Here is a 6,000-nt window from a genome sequence, read left to right on the forward strand (position 1 = left end):
ATAAAAAAGATGGGCCTTTGCTAACAAAACTACCCGAATCCTAAAAAATTATTTAAAATTTCTAAAATACCCTCTAATATAATATAACATAACTCTAACTTCTCTTTTTACTCCACACCACCACTCCCCCAATCCCAAATCACATCGCCACCCGGACCCCACCACCACCCAAATCCTTCCTCACCGCCACTCTCATCCCCAACTACTATCATCACTGTTGCCATCACCACCACGGTCATCACCACCTCCTTTTCTAATACCACGACAAAGACAAAAAATAGAGTGACAATAGTGGTGGCTTGGCAGTAGCGATTCCAGTGACCAGCAGCAGTGGCGACAAGATCTGCGCATCATTGCCGTCCTTGCCCGAAGATCTGTGTTCACCATCGTTGTTGCTCCATCAACGAGGGTCGTGAACATTCTCTGCCTTCCCTTTGCGACGCATGAGGTCCTATGCGGTGGTGGCACTCTCGACCCTTGAGCTCTGCTTCGATGACCCAATCCTTGGTTTTCGTGTTGCATTTTACAAGAACGTTGTAGACTTTGATTAGGACCATCTCCGATGACAGCCTCCGCGCCAACGTTTTGACCTTGAAGCACTACTCATGGAGCTTCGAGGCTGGGGATTGAAGGGTTCAAAGATTCGGCAATACGTCGCCGTCGTGGTCTTTTTTAATTTTCAATTTTTAATTTTATTATTTCATTCTGTAATTCTGCATCTTCATAATCTGACTTATTATTGAATTTTAGATATGTGATTGTTGAATTTGAATGTTTCACTTCTGTTGTTGGGATTTGAATTTGTGTGTGTATTTCTATTAGTTCTGTTGCTGAATCTGTAATAATATGGTTCTGTTGAGGCATTGTTATTTGAATTTGAATGTAAAATTCTGAATATGAATGCTCCTCCTCTTCAAAATAAATTTTCCATCAATAATGAATAACTTCAATATTTAATCATTCTCTCACTCTCTCTGTTTTGGCTTTCTCTCTTATTCTTCCTCCCTTGCTTGATGGTGGTGGTCAAGAGAAAGATTTGGGGATGGTGATGACAGCAGTGATGGTGGTGGTTGGATGAGAGTAGTAGTGAGAAAGGATTTGGGTGGTAGTGGTGGTGTGGAATAAAAAGAGAAGTTAGAGTTAGGTTATATTATAAAGTATTTTAGAGATTTCAAATAATTTTTAGGGTTCAGGTAGTTTTCTTAGTAAAAGTCCATCTTTCATAATAAGAGTTGTAAATAAATATAACTCTCTCTCTCTTTGTGTGTGTGTGTGATAATTCCGACCTTTCTTTTCTAAACCTTGTCGTCATGTATGACCTAGCCTCATAAGGGTCAATGGGGTTATATCCATCTGTAACAAAGTCGAACAAATTCAATTCTGCTAGTAGCTTCTTAATTTCACGATACATTGGTTAGTTGGGTTGCGCTACTTATTTAAAATCTATGAAAATAAAAAGTTGAGCTCCTCCTCCATTCACTGAGGAAAACTAACAAACAGTTTGTGTGCATATTCCATAAAAACACAAAAATATACAAGATAACAAGTTAATGCTATATCTAAGATTATGAGAACAGAAATGGAGTCAAAGATGGTACTGTCAGCGGGTAGAAATTGCACTGAGGATGATACAGCTGCAAACTGCATGGAGGGCGACTGCGGCTATGACTGCACGGAACACCACGCCGGCGGAGGATCATGACTACGCGAAGTGTGGTTTGCAGCACACAAGACGATGACAAATCGGTAGCTGCGAGGAAGGAAAAGAGAGAAGAAGGAGGCCAGAGGGTGCAGGGGGTTGAAGATCTCGCAACGCACAATATGATAGAGGGAAGGAGGCACTCATGGCAAGAGAATAATGGAGATGAACTGGGGCACGATGACAAGGGTGTGCGTGGATGAATGAATGAAGGGTGATAGAGGATCAAGAAGGGTACAATGATGTTGGGGCAGATGAGCTTGCAATGCAAGAGTGATTGAGAGAAGAAAAAAGTACGTAAGGGTGGATTTTAATTGGTAAAGGTGTTTGGTTTAGCTACGGTTTGACGCTCAACCGCTGCTAATTTCGTTGATTTCGCTGCTACAACGTTGTTATTTAACAGCTGTGTTTTTCAACCGCTGCTATTTAACCGCCGCAAACTTTCTCATCTAGCGTAGTGTAAGTACATTTATTAGAATATATATATATATATATATATAGAGAGAGAGAGAGAGAGAGAGAGAGAGAGAGAGAGAGAGAGAGTTTATACATAAGTGAATTAAATTATTTTTATTTATTAACAATTTTTTAATTTTTTGCTAAAATTTGGATTAATTTTAATTTGTGAACAGTGAAAATTTATTTTAAATTGTAATTTGATTTGATTATTTAATTTATTTTACTTGACAGTATAACAAAAGAGAGTTCCATTAGTAGAGAATTGATATATTTTTAGCAACTTCAACTAATGTGTTAAAATTGTTTTTTTACTCCGATCCCGGCCACATTTATATTAATGAAAATTTTATTATATAATTTAGCATATGTATTTATTATATTATTTATTATAATTGAAATTACACTAAATAATAAATTATATAATTTCTTTTGCCTGCTTGTTATATGTAGTTATGTACTACTTTACTATATATATATATATATATATATATATATATATATATATATATATATATATTACTTAAATCTTATAGATTCATCACAGTTTAATTATATAATAATATTAATATGGAATATCTACAATTTTTTTTAGTTTGAAACATTATATTAATTAAAATAAATTTAATTTTAATAAACTAAAAGTTTTATACATGTATTTATCATGTAATGCTACATTAGTTAAAGTACACGTAATGTTTATATGTTTGTTAAAATTACTAACTTTCATATTATCTATATGAATAGTTATATAATAAAAATATGTAATTAAATGATCGTATAAATGCATTAAAAATAAACTCAATTAATATAATAGAAATGATAAGAATCATTATTGGTGGGTTGAAAATGTCACCAACATAATTTGTCGGATTATCGTGCTAGATTATGATCACATAATATAAGAAAGAATCATCACATGCAGCATATGCCATTTATTTGGACTTGAAATAGAGTATGTAAGACCATCTTCAATACATAATAATTTCGCCACAACCCATATTGATTTTGCACACTTCCATGCATTAGAAAGTTTGAACCGGAAAGTTAATTATCAAAATTCAATTCAAAGAGTTTTAGACCAAATTTATTTGTTTTATTACTATTTTTAAACCAAATATATAAATACTAGATATACATTAAACTTAGCTATTAAAATTAATTATCAGTATAAAATATATATTAAATCAAAATATATTTTAAAATAAATTAAACTATACATATATTTATACACAAATATATTATAATTGATTTTGATAGCTGATTTTAATATGTAAATAACATTTTTTCACGACTTCATGAGAGTTATAATCGGGCAAAAGCACAAAAAAATCAAAATATATTTATATAATTAATATAATAAATTAAATCAATCTAGTATCTATAGTTACAATACAATAGAGCAATAGGATAGAGAATACGTCGTTTCTATAATTCTATTTTAAGTGTAAAACTAAATGATTAACTTTGAAATATTGGAAGTAAAAGACTAAAAAAGATTTAACCTTTGAAAGTAAAATTGAAACTTTCAACAAATGTTCGAGGTGAAAAGCATTATTTTTAGTTACAAATATTATTACATATATTTGAATATTTTATCCGACGGTGTATATTTATTATTTTTGTCAAAAATATATTTTATTTACTACCGTTGAATTTTTCGATAATCTAATTTTATCACCATTTTAAAAGCCTTTTAACACCATATTTGTCGTCGAATTTAGTGATGAATTTTTAAATTCTACGGTAACAAATACTAAATTCGATAATTTTTTATTATTATCATTAGATTGTTTTTGGAAAAAAATCTATTGGTAATATCCATAGCTAAAATCCGATTGAAATTAGACAACTCTAACCATATTTCTAATGGTATTGTTTAATTTAAAGTTTAAATAACCTTAAATAAGCACAACAATTAGGGTGATTAAAACTAATGATAAGACACATTATCTAATATGTAAACCCTTTTTTAATATGGAAAAAATGTAAATAATGAATTAAACCACTTGCACTCAATCAATCAATTTATAATTGAGAAAGATTTGCAGTTACAAAAAATGCTTAATCCAAAATGAAAAATTTGAGTTAATACTCAAATTTATTTTTAAAAGATAATTTATTTTTTAAATAAATTTTTAAAAAATTTTATTATTTGTCTCGAAAAGATACATTCACAAAATTAAATTAGTTTTTCTATCCGTTAGATAATGACATATATATTATATTAAGCGTCATGACCCATGTCGCATGCATAATAATATAACATACTAATATTATGTTTATAAAATGATTGATTGATATGTTTATGATTATAATTGATTAATCAATTATTTTGTGGCACGTAATATTAATTTATTACGTTATTATTATGTTATTATATCACATAATACTTAATATAATGTTTCATTATCTAATTTATAGTTATATTTTTTATGAATTAATATGACTAATAAAATTTTTTTAAAATTAATTTAAAAAATAAATTATCTTTAAAAACGAATTTAATTATTAATCTAAAAAAAATTTACTTTTTATTTTTGGACCTCTTATGGAATGTGAGATTGGTAGCAATGTGTATGGGAGTTTGGTTATCACATCACATATATCACCACACATAGCAGGGCCAACATTAACCCAAAAAATTCTATAAGAATTGTAGTTAGCCAATAAGTGACCTCACTGAACACCGAAAACAGGGTTGTGCACTCAGCTTCTGCAGAGGATTTACCAGCTATTATTTAATAGGTGAGTTCTTCGTTGCCCTGTATGCCCAGTTTGTTGAAAACCTCAGTTATAGGGTAAAATTCTTATTCGATTTCTGTCTTTTTTTTTTTTTTTTTAGACAACTCGCATCTTAACAATAATTGAAAAATGATGATTCGTTTTTTATTTTTTCTTTTTACTAGACGCATGAATTTTTTTATGAGAATTTTCAGTAAAAAATAATAAAAAATACTTACGTATGATCAGGGACGGACTTAGAGGGGAGCGAGTAGTGGCTTCGGCCCCTCAAAATTTTAAAAAATTATACTTATATATGAGATATGTGTTTAAAAAATAAAAAAAATATTATGTAATTTAATAATTTTATATGTATTATTTTTTTACTATGTGATGGATTTATGTCTTAATTGTTTAATTTACTAATATTTTTTACTTAACTAATTTAATATCATACCCTTAAGGCTTTATACTTTTAAATTAGTTTTTATATAATAATTTCTATATTTATTTAAAAAAATCATTTATTTTTTTATGTTAATAATAACTTACGTAGTTATATTTTAGTAATCATGTATTTTAAATATTTTTTTTGTAAAAAATACTTATTTTTCTTCTAAATTTATGTTGTTAAAAAATTTTTATAAAGATATCTTATATCTTATATTTTATAAGGATACTATGCCTTTCAAACAATTAATCATTTATAATTTATTTTTAAAATTTTTAAAAGAATTAATTTTAATTAATAAGATATATGATAATTTTAACTAAACACGCTATAACTTATTGGTATTTTTATAATTTTATAATGTGCTGTTGATATTGTTATATTTCTTTTATGTAATATTAAAAATAAAGTGATGAAAAAAATTTATATATATATATATATATATATATATATATATATATATATTTTGATGAATCCTTTACAAAATTAACTCTAATAATTATATGTTAATTATTTTTGTAGAATGAAAAAAAATATCTAAAATTCGGCCCCTCCATATTAAAATTTTTGGATCTGTCCCTGCGTATGATGTTAATTTGTATGATCTGGCTTTCACCTGTCATCGTGACTGTTTATTGTGTTTATACAATCATCAAAATAATAATACAAA

Source organism: Arachis ipaensis, chromosome B6 (assembly GCF_059453495.1).
Source record: "Arachis ipaensis isolate K30076 ecotype BB chromosome B6, ASM5945349v1, whole genome shotgun sequence".
NCBI lineage: Eukaryota > Viridiplantae > Streptophyta > Magnoliopsida > Fabales > Fabaceae > Arachis > Arachis ipaensis.